The sequence below is a fragment of the Globicephala melas genome, chromosome 16 (assembly GCF_963455315.2).
Source record: "Globicephala melas chromosome 16, mGloMel1.2, whole genome shotgun sequence".
NCBI lineage: Eukaryota > Metazoa > Chordata > Mammalia > Artiodactyla > Delphinidae > Globicephala > Globicephala melas.
This window is the reverse complement of record NC_083329.1, coordinates 46,665,633-46,681,940: the sequence shown is the minus strand read 5'-3', so window position 1 is coordinate 46,681,940 and position 16,308 is coordinate 46,665,633. Positions and strand designations below refer to the sequence as shown.

Sequence of the window (16,308 nt, the reverse complement as noted above, 5' to 3'; positions counted from 1 at the left end):
GCCTCAGGCATGTTTCCTTGAGTCCTGCAGCCCTGGCCTCGGGGGAGAGGTGGCTTAGGCGTAACTAGGCGAGCTGGTTCAGACACCATAACCTTTGGTTTGAACCTCCACTATACCACTTGTCACCCATCACCTTTCACTTTGCAACAGCTAATGTCCAGACAGCTGGTGTCCAGGGGGCTTAGTGCTGAGTTGATGGATGAGTGGTGTACCGGCTGGGTTCTCCAGTGGCAGATGCGGAGATGAGAGTTTTATGAGGGATGAACACTTGTTCAGGAAAGGGGAGGATGCAGGAGTGGGGTGGGAGGGGAGTGTCTGGGCCATATACAACCTGACAGTGTCTCTGCCAGCCCACCTGGGAGCTCCGAGGCAGATGGCCCAGAAGAGGGTCTGGCTTTGGGTGGAGGTGGTTAGGTCCATGTACTACCGTTATTGGCTGGGGGCCTTCTCAGAGAGAAGCATGACCTTGGCTACCACTGCCTTGTGTAGTCATTGGCTGGGAGCCACCCAAGAAAAGCATAAAGTTGGCTCAAAAGCTGAGGCTGACCCTAAAAGAGCTAACAGCTGGCGGGGTCAGCTGACCCCACTCCTTGCAGCTGGGCGGCAAGTCCTTTCCTGAAAGGGACGCGAGCAGCTCAGTTGTGTGTACCTGGCAGGTCCTGTGAACCTCGCAGGCCTCATTTTTAGGCCTCTGTAAATCCTGGGTTCAGACTAACTCTACTCACCTAAAACTCTTTGCTGCACCTGGGCAACTGTCTCGGCTCCCCATTTCATTGCGCAGCTTTCAGATAAAATTTCATTCAGCTGCAAAGTCTCACTGTGGTTTCCTCAGAAGGGAAAGCTTCCATTAGAGGGGTGTGTAGAGCCAACAATGGGACAGACCCTGCCCCCCTTTCGCCTGCAGTGGGACAACATGTTCAAAGGGCTCCATGAAAAACTGTCAACCTCAGGGCACTGTGGGAAGTGGCAGGTGGGACCCCAGCCCGCCAGGCCTGACACCCTGGGCCAGGCAGGGTCCCCTGCTAAGTTCCTGCTTCTAGCAGTCAGAGGCTGAGAGGAAAGAGGGAAATGATGCTTCACTAGTGGGTTTTGGGTCCTGGAACATGAGGTTCTGAGGTTTCAAGGAGCTGTCACCCTTCCCCTGTAGCAGGGGGTGGGGGACCCAGAGGTGGGGTTACCACCAGCGTCAGCCTGCCCAGGCTCCAGTGACAACCCTGTCCTCACTCAGGTCCAACGAGGAAGCAGGTTTGAAATGATTTCCCCTCCCACAAAGAGTCGGATTTTAGAAAATGATGAATCACCACTTTGGTCAGTTTTGATTATTGAAAAACAAGTCTTCTCCCTCATGAAAACACCTGCTTGTTGTGGAAAGGCAGGGATTGGAACAGATGGAAAGAATGGAAATTTCCCAGGCGCCTTCTCTCCCAACTCATACCTCTCCCCAAAGTCAAGATTCCTCCTCCGCTTGACCAGCCCCTCCCACCTGGGCACACAACCTCCATCCGCTCTTCCAATCGTTTCCCCTACTTTTGCATCTTTAATCCCGCCCTCCCTCACTGGTTCTCTTCTCCAAGTTGACAAACACACTCAGGTCCCTCTTCTCTCAAAATCACACCTCCCTTTCCATCATTTACTATAATGGAACGGGACTCGTTTGGGGGTTGTACAACATCTGGCCCCTTCCTGTTCTGGAGCGACCCCCCGCCACCTCCCTTTTTGGTCTGCTCTGTCCCTGCAGGCAGTTGGATGTGGCCATGTGTTGTACACTCAGGCCATCAGATGGTCCTGCCTGGGTTTGATCTAATCTTGAGCATGTCATGAAAAGACTGAGAGATGGTTAGATGGACTTCCCAGCACTGGCAGCAGTGATGATGTCCTGTTGTGACCTTGGTGCCTTCTAACACAGTGGAGGTGTCCTGCAGAGGTGTCCTGACCACGCCATTCCTGCAAGATTCCTGTGCTTCTTGCTTTTAGGCCCCCTGGAGCCACCATCATTCTTGGCTGTTTTCCAAGCCTGGTTCTCCAGCTCCCAAAGGATTTTGTAAATCTCATATATTTAGAATAAATTCCCTTTTCTGGCTTTAGCTGGCTTGGGTTGCCTTTCCGTGACCTGCAACCCACAGAATTCTAACTGATGCCCATATCATGTCTCTGAGCCCCTGTTTTCACAGTCCTCTCCTCTCTCACTTCCTAATTTTCCTAACTCAGCACAGATGGCACTGTCTCCCAGTTGTCTGTTCTCCCCCAGATGACATTTCCTTCCTCATTTCCCCAATTATGCCACCAAGCTAATCATTGCTTGTCTCAGACTGGAAACCACAGGCCATCCTTCCAGACCCTGGCTCTAGTTTTCTACAGCCTATTGTCATATTTCCATGACCAACGGTACTCACAGCTCATCCAGAAGGTGCTGCTGGAGGAGGCCCTCCCACCCAGGCAAACACTTCTTTCCTCCCAACCTTTGCTTCATTCTCATCTGTTTCAAATCCAGCTCCTGTCTGGGTGTACACGTCTGACCCTGGTGAGGGTCTGGTGCACACATGCTGCCTTGCTTTCGCCTGCAGTGAGACAGCATGCTCAAAGGGTTCCATGAAAAACTGTCAACCCCAAGTCAACATCTGGCAAAATTATTCTTCAAAATGAAGGGGCAATTAACATATTCTCAGATAAACAAAAACTGAGGCAGTTAATTGCTAGCAGATGTGCCCTACAAGAAATGTTAAAGGGACTCTTTCAGGCTGAAATGAAAGGACACTAGACAGTAACTCAAACCCACATGAAGAAATAAAGAACATCAGTAAAAGTATTGGTACAGGTAAATATTTAAGATGGTATTGATGCATTTTTCTTTGTAACTTCTCTTTTTTCTTATCTGATTTCAAAGGTAACTGTGTAAAAAACTTATAAATCTATGTTGATGAGCACACAATATTTAAAGATATGAGTGATGAGAAAATATATAAAGGTTTTTGTTCAGCAGATAAATGGATAAAGAAGATGTGAGGTATATATACAATGGAATACTCAGCCATAAAAAGAATGAAATTTTGCCATTTGCAACATGGATGGACTTGGAAGGCATTATGCTAAGTGAAATAAGTCAGAGAAGAACAAATACTGTATGATATCACTTATATGTGGAATCTAAAAAATACAACAGACTAGTGAGTATGACAAAAAAAGAAGCAGACTCACAGATGTAGAGAACAAACTTGTGGTTACCAATGAGGAGAGGGGGGTGGGGCAGTAGGAGATACAAATTATTGGGTGTAAGATAGGCTCAAGGATGTATTGTGGGACTTCCCTCGTGGCTCAGTGGTTAGGAATCTGCTTGCCAATGCAGGGGACACAGGTTCGAGCCCTGGTCCAGGAAGATCCCACATGCTGCGGAGCAACTAATCCCATGCGCCACAACTACCGAGCTTGTGCTCTAGAGTCTGCGAGCCACAACCGCTGAGCCTGAGTGCCACAACTATTGAAGCCTGCCCACCTAGAGCCCGTGCTCTGCAACAAGAGAAACCACCGCAATGAGAGGCCCGCTCACCACAACGAAGAGTAGACCCCGCTCGCTGCAACTAGAGAAAGCCTGCATGCAGCAACGAAGACCCAAGGCAGCCACAAATAAATAAATAAATATAATCTTTACAATTGTGAATCACTATATATTGCACACCTGTAACTTATATACTATTGTACATCAACTATACTTCAATTAAAAAATAAAATAAAAAGTTTCTGTATACTGTATTTATTAATCCAAACTAGATTGACACAGATTAAGGTGTAATCCCCAAGGCAACCACTAGGAAAATAACCCCAAAACTATACAGTCAAAGAAACAACAAGGTGATTAAAAGGTTATGACAGAAAATATCCATTTAAATGGACAATATCCATTTAATTCTTTAAAAAAGAATTCAGTAATTGAGGATGTGAGGAACAAAAAAGATATGACACAGGAAAAAAATAGCAAAATAGTAGGAGGAAGTCCTTTCTTATCAGTAATCACATTACATGTAAATGAACTGAACTCTCCAAATAAAAGGAAGGTGTAGGTAGAATTGACTTAAAAAATCCAACAATGTGCCCTTTAAAAAGTGTTACTTTAGATTCAAAGACACAAATATGTTGAAAGTGAAAGGATTTAAAAAGATATTCCATACGAACAGTAACCAAAAGAGAGCTGGAGTGGCTATACTAAAATCACACAAAATGGACTTCAAGACAAAAATTACTGCAAAAGAGAAAGAAGGACAATATATATTAATAAAAGTGTCAATACATCAAGATATAACAATTATAAACATATATTTGCCTAACAATAGAGCACCAAAGTCCATGAAGCAAAAATAGGTAGACTTGAGGGAGAAATGGAGAATGCAACGATCGTAATTGGAAACCTCAACATCCCACTTTCAGTAATGTATAGAAAAGCAACAAAAAAACCACCTAGACCTAACAGACATCTATAGAACTCTCTACCCAAAAACAACAGAATACATATTCATCTAAACTGCACAGGGAACACATCCTTGGATAGACCAAATGTTAGGCCACAAAACAGGTCTCACAGATTTAAAAGGATATCTTCTCTTGTGGAAATTTTTTTTTTTTTTTGCGGTATGCGGGCCTCTCACTGATGTGGCCTCTCCTGTTGCGGAGCACAGGCTCCGGATGCACAGGCTCAGCAGCCATGGCTCACGGGCCCAGCTGCTCCATGGCATGTGGGATCTTCCTGGACCGGGGCACGAACCCATGTCCCCTGCATTGGCAGACGGACTCTCAACCACTGCGCCACCAGGGAAGCCCAAAAGGATATCTTCTCTTACTAGTCAACATTGTACTGGAAGTTGTAGCCAAGGCAATTAGGCAAGAAAAAATAATAAAGGCAGGACCTGTCACATTTCTGAGCCCATGCCCAGGACTGGGTTTGAGAGAGAGAAGAGAACAAGGGACTATGCAGTGTCCTGTTCTGTCCCTGGGTAAGGCAATGGGTGGCAGCTCTGACCTATACCCATGGCATCTTGCTCCCTTTCCCAATTTTTTATTTTGAATTTAAGTCTCCACTGATATCCCAAGGGATTTATGAAGATCCCAGAGGTCACTGTCATGACTGCATTGCAGTCCAACTTCTCCCTATGCTCAGCCCTGCTTCCTCACTCCTCATATCTGTCACTCTTCAATAAACTTACTCCATGCTGACCTCCATCTCAGAGTCAGCTTCCCAGGGGACCTAGTCTTCAATGGAGCTAAAGGCTGGTGTCTGGAGTATTGTGAAATGACTGGCGTACAGTCATAAAGTGGACATTGTACAGCTTCAAGAGCTGATTGTTAAACTGTATGCATGTTCCAATTCCACTCGTGTTCTTGTCAAAAGGAAAGATGCATATATGTGTCAAAACTTTTTGGAGATAACAGTAGTTATTTCTGCAGAGTAGGGATGGAAGTTTGGAGTCACTTGTTTTCTGCTTTACACTTTTCTATGGTGTTCGAATTCTTTCTCTGAACATGCAATGATTTCTATAGTGATAATTCAAAGGAAGGATGGATCCAGTAGTTGAAGGGTTGGGGTGCAGTGAAATGTATATAAAATCAGAGAAGAATCTGGGCAGTGGCTTGTCAAGCCCTACTCAGCTGTAGGGTGAACAAAATCCTAGTTTGCTCCAGATTATCCTGGTTTTAGCATTGAAAGTCCTGCATCCTGAGGGACAATTCAGTACTAGAATAGAATCAAGAGTTCAGAAATAAACACTCTTATTTATGGTCAACTGATTTTTATCAAGGGTGTGAAGACAATTCAATGGGGGAAAGAATAGTCCTTTCAACAAATGGTGCTGGGACAACTTGATATCCACATGCAAAAGAATCAAGTTGGACCCCTCTCTCATACCATACACCAAAATTAATTTGAAAATGTATCAAAGACTTAAATATAAGAGCTAAAACTATAAACTCATAGAAGAAAACTAAATAAGAAAAAAATAGATAAACTGGATGTAATCAAAATGAAAAATTTTGGGCTTCCCTGGTGGTGCAGTGGTTGAGAGTCCACCTGTCAATGCAGGAGACACGGATTCGTGCCCCGGTCCAGGAAGATCCCACATGCCGCAGAGCAGCTGGGCCCGTGAGCCATGGCCTCTGAGCCTGCATGTCCAGAGCCTGTGCTCCGCAATGGGAGAGGCCACAACAGTGAGAGGCCCGCGTACCGCCAAAAAAAAAAAAAAAAAGAAAAAAGAAAAATTTTGTGCTTCAAAGGACACCATGAAGAAAGTGAAAAGATAATCTGCTGAATAGGAGTAAATTTGTGCATATCTTACATCTATTAAGTCACTTGTATCTAGAATATATTTTTTAAAACTCATACAACTCAAAAAAAAGTAGTTTGCAAATATTTTCTCCCAGTCCATGGCTTCATTCTCTTCAGAGTGACTTTCTCAGAAGTTTTGAATTTTAATGGAGCACCGTTTTGGTGTTGTATCTAAAAACTCAGTGCTAATCTAAGGTTACCAGATTTTCTCCTACGTTTTCTTCTATAAATTTTGTATCTTGTGTTTCACATTTAGGTCTATTGTCATTTTGAGTTAATTTTTGCTAAAGGTATAACGTCTGTATCAAGGCTCATGTTTTGTTTTGTTTTGTTTTGTCTGTGGACATACAGCTGTTCCAGCAACAGCTGTTAAAAGCACTATCCTTTCTCCATTAAATTGCCTTTCCTTTTTTGTCAAAGATCAGTTGACTATATTTGCATGGGTCTATTTTTGGGCTTTCTATGTGATTCCACTCGTCTATATGTCTATCCTTTTGCCAATACCACACACTATCTTGGTTATTGTAACTTTAATATAATTAAATTGAATTTGGGTAGTGTGATTCCTCCAACTATGTTATTCTTCTTCAGTTCTGTATTGGTGGCTTTGGGTCATTTGCCATTCTATGTAACCTTTAGAATCAGTGTGCTGATACCTATAAAATAGCTTGCCAGGATTTTTATTGAGATTGTGCTACATCTATAGATCAAGTTGAGAAGAAGTGACACCTGAACTCTTCATTTATTAGATCCTCTTTGATTTCTTTCATCAGAGTCTTGTAGTTTTCTGCATGTAGATTCTCTACATATTTTGTTAGATCTTTATATATGTATTTAATTTTTCATGCTAATGCAAATGGCATTGTGCTTTTATTTTCAAATTCCACTGGTTCATTTTAAACAAGTATGAAGGAAAGCAACTGAATTTTGTATTTTAACCTTGTATCCTAACCTTGCTATAATTGCTTTTTAGTTCTAGGAGGTTTTTTGTTTTGGGTTTTTTTTTTTTGTAGATGCTTTGTGTTTTTTGCATAGATAACTTTATCATCTATGAAGGAAGCCAGTTAAAACTTCCTCCCCAATCTGTATAATTTTTATTTCCTTTTCTTGTCTTATTGCACTAGCTACAGCTTCCAGTACAATGTTGAATAGGAGTGCTTAAAGGGAACATCCTTGTCTTGTTCCCAAAATAGGGAGAAAACATCCAGTTTCTCATCATTGTCATGTTAGCTGTAGGTTTTTTGAGATGTTCTTTATCAAGTTGAGGAGATCCTCCTCATTTCACAGTTCGCTGAGAGTTTTTATCATGATTAGGTGTTGGATTTGTCAAATATTTTTCTGTATCAATTCATTTGATCATATGATTTTTCTTCTTCAGCCTATTGATGTGGTGGATTAAATTGATATTTTTTCTGAATGTTCAACCAGTTTTGCACATCTGCAATAAACCCCACTTGGTTGTGTTACATAATTTTTTTATACATTGTTGGGTTCATTTTCTTTTTCTTTTTTTTAATAAATATTTTTATTTATTAAAAAAATTTTGAAGACGTGGACCATTTTTAAAGTCTTTATTGAATTTGCTTCTGTTTTATGTTTTGGTTTTTTGGCCACAAGGCATGTGGGAACTTAGCTTCCTGACCAGGGATTGAACCTGCACCCGCTGCATCGGAAGGCAAAGTCTTAACCACTGGACCACCAGAGAAGTCCCTGTTGGGTTCATTTTGTTAATATTTTGTTGAGGAATTTTGCACCAATATTCACAGGAGATATTTGTCTGTAGCTTTCCTTTCTTGTCTTTATCTGGTTTGGGTATTAGGGTAATACTGGCTTCATAGAATGAATTAGGAAGTGTTCCTTCTACTTCTATTTTCTGGAAGAGATTGTAAAGAATTTGTATCATTTCTTCCTTAAATGTTTGGTAAAATATACCAGTGAAACCATTTCAGCCTGGTGATTTCTTTTTTTGGAAAGTTATTACTTACTGATTCAATTTCTTTAGTAGTGGTAGGCATATTCCAATGATTTCTTTTTGGCGTATTGATTATACTTATTTAAAAAAATTTTTGGTTGCCCTAGAGTTTGCAATATATATTTACAGCTAATCTAAGTCCACTCTCAAATAACACTGTACTACTGCTTCACAAATAGTGCAGGTTCCTTACACAGAGTATTCCTAATTCCTCCCTTCTGTTCCTTATGACATTGCTGTTACTAGTCTAGCTATCTCTATACCATAATCACCCAAAACACTGTTACTATTGTTACTTTGTGCAGTTATCTATTAGATCAATTAAGAATAAGAAAAAAAAAAGATTTTGTTTTACCTTCATTTATTCCTTCTCTGGATACTCTTTCTTTATGTATACCTCAGTTTCTGACCTATATCATTTTCCTTCTCTTTGAAGAACTTTTAACATTTTGTGCATAACAAGTCTACTAGTGATGAATACACTCAATTTTTGTTTGTCTGAGAACGTCTTTATTTAGCCTTCACTTTTGAAGAATAATTTCAATAGATATAGAATCCTATACTGGTTGGGATGTTTTTTTCAACACTTTAAATATTTCACTCCACTCTCTTCTTGCTTGTATGTTTCTGATGAGAAGTCTGATGTAATTTTTATCCTTGTTACTCAAAGGTAAGGTGGTTCCCCCTACTCCCAGCTTCTTTCAAAATTTTCTTTGTCTTTTGCTTTCTGCAATTTGCATATGATGTGCCTAATATGCACATAATTTTATCCTACTTGGTGTTCTCTGAGATTCCTGGATCTGTGGTTTGTTGACTGTCACTGCCTGGAGTTGGCAAAGACACAAAGTTTAGAGTCAGCTATCAAGTTTGAGGGCACACAGTTCTCCATAAGGCCAACCTCACTCCTGACATCAACAGCAAGTTTGGGGGTGTTCCCCCAAACCACACTCCGTTCAGTAATTTGCTAGAAGAACTCATAGAACTCACTGAAAGCTACTATACTCATAGCTGTGGTTTATTACCGGGAAGGAATACAAACTAAAATCAACCAAGGAAATGATGAATAGGGCAGAGTCTGAGAAGGTTCCAAATACACAGGTTCTATTGTTCTCTCTCATGGAGTCAGGACATATTGCCCAGCCAGCATCAATGTGTGACAATACAGAGTAATGCCAACTGAGAAGCTTGCCAGAGCCTCAGGCTTCAGAAGTTTTTATTTGGGCTCTATTGCACAGGCATGATTGATTGTCCACCTGGTTGATCTCAGCCTCAGGGTTGACCGATACCACTTGACCCAAAGCTCCCACCTTAAATCACATGATTGGTCTTTCTAGCATGAGCAGCTTCTACTATCAGGTGTGGTTAGCAATACTCTAAGATCTGGTATAGCCAACCCTTGCCCTAAATGAAGACATTCCTATCAGGTACAACCAAGGTTACCTCCCAGAAGCCAAGGAAAAAGGCTAGCCCTCTTTTTGGGCAAGAATTCTCTACTACACAGTCATTAATTTTGGAAAATTCTTGGCCATTATTACTTTAAATATTTCTTCTGTTCCCTTTTCTCTTCTCCTACTGGCATTCCAACTATGTGCGTATTACACATTTTGAAATTATCTCACCATTCTTGGATATTCTGTCTGCATTTTTGTTCTCTTTTTTCTTTGTATTCAGTTTGAATTTTTTATTGACATATTTTCAAGCTCACTGATTATTTCCTTAGCTGTGTCCAGTCTACTGATGAGCCCATCAAAGGCATTCTTCATTTCTGTTGCACTGCTTTTTATTTCTAGCATTTCTTTTTTATTCTTTCTTAGGGTTTCCATCTCTCTGCTTACATTAACCGTCTGTTCTTTTTTCTTTTCTTTTCTTTTTTAAATTAATTTTTATTGGAGCGTAGTTGCTTAACAATGTTGTGTTAGCCTCCACTGCACAACAAAATGAATCAGCTATATGCATACAGATATCCCCTCCCTTTTGGACTTCCCTCCCGTTTAGGTTACCACAGTGCATTAGGTAGAGTTCTCTGTGCTATACAGTATGTTCCCATCAGTTGTCTATTTTATACATAGTATCAATAATGTATATGTGTCAATCCCAGTCTCCCAATTTCTCCCTCCCCATCCCTTTCCCCCTTGGTATCTATACATTTGTTCTCTACATCTATGTCTATATTTCTGCTTTGCAAACAAGATCATCTATACCATTTTTCTAGATTCCACATATATGCATTATTATATGATATTTGCTTTTCTCTTTCTGACTTACTTCACTCTGTATGACAGTCTCTAGGTCCATCCACGTCTTTACAAATGACCCAATTTCGTTCCTTTTTATAGCTGAGTAATATTCCATTGTATATATGTGCCACATCTTCTTTATCCATTCCTCTGTTGATGGACATTCAGGTTGCTTCCATGTCCTGGCTATTGTAAATAGTGCTGCTCTGAACATTGGGGTGCATGTGTTTTTTTTGAATTATGGTTTTCTCTGGGTATATGCCCAGTGGTGGGATTGCTGGGTCATATGGTGGTTCTATTTTTAGTTTTTTAAGGAACCTCCATACTGTTCTCCATAGTGGCTGTATCAATTTACATTCCCACCAACAGTGTATGAGGGTTCCCTTTTCTCCACACCCTCTCCAGCATTTACCATTTGTAGATTTTTTGATGGCCATTCTGACCGGTGTGGGGTGATACCTCATTATAGTTTTGATTTGCATGTCTCTAATAATTAGTGATGCCAATTATCTTTTCATGTGTTTGTTGGTCATCTGTATGACTTCTTTGGAGAAATGTCTATTTAGGTCTTCTGCCCATTTTTTGATTGGGTTGTTTGTTTTTTTGATATGGAGCTGTATGAGCTGCTTGCATATTTTGTAAATTAATCCTTTGTCAGCCATCTGTTCTTGCATGTTGTCTACTTTTTCTATTAGTGTCCTTAACATACTAATCATAGTTATTTTAAATTATCTATCTGATAATTCCAAAATCTCTGCCATATCTTGGCTGTTATCTTCTGAATTTCCCTGTGTCTCTAGATTTGGGGTAGTGGTTTGCTCTGTGACCTCAATTCTCTGATGGGTCGAAGAAGTCATTGATTTTAAGTTCATTTAGTTTTTTCCTTATAGTAAGGGTGGGAGTGATAATTTCTAAGCTTTTTACACACCAAAGATAAAACCAGAAGCCTGGGTCTTTAAATTTTAATAGCTGTTGCATAATGACTATTCTTTTTCAGACAACTCCTACTGCACCTCCCAGCTCCCCATTCCTAGAAGATTCCAGAGGCCTGTGACCCACATGGAAGACTTCAGAGAACAACTTCCTTTAGATCTCTCCATTAGATTAATACAAGTAATGAATGTAAGCTCCAGGAAGCAGGGATTTTTATCTGCTTTGTTACCTACTGTATTCCCAGTAACTAGAACAGTTACTGGCACAACAATGTATACTGAGTGACTAATTATCAACTTCTCATTAGGGAAGCATTGAGTCCACCTTTAATAGTCCCAGCTAGCTCTCAGCTCTATGATGATCTGCCTTCCTCTGGGACACTCAGTTGACTAGCCTTGGATTTGCCTTCCTTGAACACTGGAGAAGTAAGGCTGGGGGCGTGGCTCCAAATATTGGGTCCCTGTGTCTGCACACAGAGTCTGAATCAAGTAAAAACCCATTATTCTACTTTCTTCTAAAAAAATTCCCAAAGGCAACAGTTCACAACCTGAGATTAAAGTAGGATCCAATGGTTTACCTGAAAGGGAATTTCTATTCATTCAGGAATTACCCTGTGCCCTTTCTTGAACTCTCTGTTTTTTACTAGCTAGGCAATCCTTATAAAAGTTCTGTGAGATATGGTCTATCATGATCTCCCTTTTATAGTGAGGAACCCAAGTGGAGAGGTTATATCACTGGAATAAGACCAGAGAGTAAGTAATTGGTGGAACTAAGATTTACACCTAGGCCTGGCTTTCTTTAAAGACTATTCTTTTCAGAACTGGCAAAATGATGCCAGTGTCAAGGTGGGAGGGTTGACTTTCCCTGTTCACTGGGAAGTTAAGAAGGACTGGATCATGACATAGGGCTAAGAAGACGAGGAAGCAGAGGTCTGGGGAGAGGAGAAAAAACAGTTTGTTTTTGGGGTTGGGGGGGAATAGAATGCTTTTTTTTTTTGTCTGCCTAAGAACAGATGAGTTGGTAGCAGTTTAATACAGATGGAAACAAATACAATCCATATAAAAACAGGATTTGAAGCAGGAGGCGGATATATCAACCAAAGTAAAGTTAGAGCTTTCGGCCATGCAACTCAACATCTGAGTTCTCTTCACTTAAAAACCAAACTAGGGGGCTTCCCTGGTGGCGCAGTGGTTGAGAGTCCGCCTGCCGATGCAGGGGACACGGGTTCGTGCCCCGGTCCGGGAAGATCCCACATGCCGCGGAGCGGCTGGGCCCGTGAGCCATGGCCGCTGAGCCTGCGCGTCCGAAGCCTGTGCTCCACAACAGGAGAGGCCACAACAGTGAGAGGCCCGCGTACCGCAAAAACAACCAAACAAAGAAACTAGACGCTTTAATAGGTGTTCGTAGAGAAGGCTACAAAAGTATTGCAAAATGTTAGCCTTACATATACCACAAAAAAGAGAGAGAAAAACAAAATTAATACACCCCCTAGGCTAATCACAACAAGTTTTCCCTAACAGAGACAGACACTGAAAAATAACTCTTTACAAGCTTAGCTTCAAGGTATGAGGTACAATACCTTACAGCTCTCACTTGGGTGTTTCCCACTCATGCTCTTTCCAGTATAAACAAATAGGTTTACGTAATGGAATACATATTTGAAGAATTCCTTAAAAAAATCACAAGTTCCATTTTATATATACAAATTTTTAATTATGTACTGAAAATAAATTACAGGAAAAAAATTTAAAATGCAACAGAGGACAAAGTCACAATAAACATTCCCACTGAATTCCCTTGGTCGGGGGCATGGTGAGACTGCAGTGCTCAAGAAGATAAATATCACAAATATAACAAAAACTTCAAATTGTCTATGCACTCACACACTGACATGAGCCACAAACATTCCTTCACAGGGACTGTACTCATTAGCCTACCACAGAACCAGATTTTGTCATAAACTACAAAACTTTTAATACAAAATCCTATTTATATATTTATAATTCATATACTTGCCCTACCTGTGATTTTAGAAAATAAAAGCTACACACTGTATAGATACTCTTAACTCATAGCTGTAGGCAACATTTTTGGATGGAATTTCCCCCCAATAAAATTAATGGCATATTTTATGTACATGAAGGCTAAACTGCATAAAGACAGCTCAGTTTGCCAGATACGTTTCTCCTTTTAGGGCAGGTTTATAAATTTAAAAAGGCAAGACAAATGTACACCTCAGAATCACTTTCTTAGCTACAAGAGTTGTCATATAATTTCTATGAAGTTTCTGATACATGCATTTATGTAATACTGGTATTGAAGGCAGTAAAGCAATATATACTTTTAATGTCGTGGCTCAATAAAGGCTTCTTTGTCATTCCAACCTGATTCTTGATACAGTGATTCATAACTTCTCTAAAAATTAAAATTTCAATGGGACACTGTGTTGAAGAGACTCTAAATAGATTTCTTAAAATATTTCCCTGAAATAGCCTTTACATAAGACAAATTTCACTAACATTAGATTAAGTAAAAAGGGAAACAAAAGAATTAAACATGGCACAAGTGTGCATGAAAACTAATGCTCCTCAGCCAGTCTTCATGTCTTAGGAGCCATGAACAGAATGCTTAAAACCAACAAACAATTTCACACTCTGTGGCAGCCATCTGTGAAGCCAGTTATACTAAACTACTTCTACAGTTGATTGTAAACTTTGGTTTATTTTTATTTGAGTTCTCACTGTACAGCAAGAATGAAAAAAAGAAAGAGTGGAGTCCATGAAGAGATGAACTGTCAGTCTGTCTTTAAGCTGGTATGATGAGACACCTGGTCAGTCAGGTCTGCTTTGATAGAGTTTGTTACAGATTGCCTTATGTTTTCCTCCATGAAATTATCAACCAAGGGTCTTCAATACCTGTTCCCATAGCGTTTCAGCAATCTGATCAATCATTGTTCCAATTTCTCTGAACTCCCCAGAGTATTTAACATATGCCCAAGTACAAAGAGACGTCAGTGCTAACCCCATGACAAGGTTACACAAGACGGTTATAGAGTTTAGGCCAATGAAGCCAGTCAGTCCTGAGATTATATACATAGCAAACATGACTGCAAACAGTGTGGCAGGGGTATGAGCAACATAGAAGATATTTTTGCCATCATTGTGCTTTATAAAATTTGCATAGGTTTCTTCTATTTCAGCCTCAAACTGGTCCTGATAACGACGGCAGAATTCATCTCCACCCATTTTTTTTTTTTACTGAACAAGACTGTTTAATTGCCACTTCCTTGAGATCCAGGTGTTTTTGCTCCAGAGTGCAGTGTAAGGGTTGTCCCCACCGCCTGCTTGCTCCATACTTTTGCAATAGATCTCTCTTGCTCCTGCTACTGCAGCAAGATTATTAGCTTCAGCTGTTGCCTGAAGCATGGACTTTGGATGTGGAAGTTCCTCTCCTTGATAAATTTTAATGTAAGCCTTGAAGTATTGTACAAGATCTTTACAAATGACTTTAGATCCACTTATCTCTTTTTCTAACAAATTTTCTGGGGCAAGTAGCAATGGAATTAGATTTCGAAGCTCTCGTTTAAACTCTTCATCAATATCTTTCAATCTCCCATCAAAACTAGGATTAGTTGAAACTTTAAGACCAGGATTTGGCAAAAGGAAGCAACCAAGATTTGAGAAACAGTTGTGAATGTGCTTCCTTACATTCTGCAGCTCTTCATGTTGACTTTGTTTTACCTGCAATCACTTTTCAAGGAATTGTTCTCCACCTTCCAAACCATATGAATGTTCATAAGGATGACTCCAGTCTCGAATCAAAAACATTAATGTCTGAAATGGTTTCTGGTAGATTTCTTCCATTGCAAGTCTGCCGTATTCTGTAAATAATTGCAAGTGTTGAAGATCATCTTCTTGAATATTTTGAGACAAATTATATACCTGGACAGAGCCAGTCACAGTGCTCAGAGCAAACACTGTTGCACTAACTTTGATAGTTGACTGGCTATCAAAGGCACCCTAGGTATCCCTCAGCAGCACAGCCACTTTTGTTCCATTAGGTCTCTCGATCACATACACTTCATTCCAGATGTGTATGCCTGTTGTTTCTCTCTTGCAACCAACCCACCATGTAAAGCCAGTCAATGGTTCATTGTTTCCACCAATCCAACTTTGAGAATCCTTGTTATACATATATCTAAGCATGAAGTCCAGTAGAAATGATTTCCCTTTAGGAAAAGCTCCTGCCATGGATACCACTACTATGTTAAGATCTCCTATGTGCTCCTGTAGCAATATCTTCTCCAAAGCTTCTTCATCAAGCTCAAAGTTATGGTCATCTTCATGTGCAAGAACAATCTATACTGGACATGGTTTCTTCATAACCTCATCAGAGTCTACTAGGTCATCATCTTCATAATTCTCACCTAGGAGGGTCCTGGACAAGACGTGGTTAACCCCGGTGTTTGGGTCGCTGGTTCGCCTCCGGCACTGCAGCCCCTCGTGTGGCTGCCGCCTCCGCACTGCCTCGTCCCCCTCAGCCGTCTTGGACAGATTTAAAATTAACTCCCCCTAGAATGCTATTTTATTTTTTTAAATTTAAGTATAGTTGATTTACAATGTTGTGTTAGTTTCTGGTGTACTATTTACAATAGCCAGGCATGGCTAAATGTCCATCGACAGATGAATGGATAAAAAAGACGTGGTATATACATATATACACACATGCGCGCATGCACACACACACACACACACACACACACACGTACACACAATGGAATATTACTCAGCCATAAAAAAGAGTGAAAACAGTTTCTCAACTGAACACTGGGCTGAGCTGGTCTTCAGGATGCACTGAGT

General features: G+C 40.5%; 1 protein-coding gene and 1 pseudogene across 5 annotated transcripts in view; both read right to left on the bottom strand.

Moving 5' to 3' along the window:
• The window catches only part of ARHGAP22 (Rho GTPase activating protein 22), a 207,321-nt gene that overhangs the window by 168,033 nt on the left and 22,980 nt on the right, over nt 1-16,308 (bottom strand). The gene's annotated exons all lie outside the window — the stretch shown is intronic.
• LOC115847632 (atlastin-2 pseudogene) lies at nt 14,173-15,879 on the bottom strand (annotated as a pseudogene).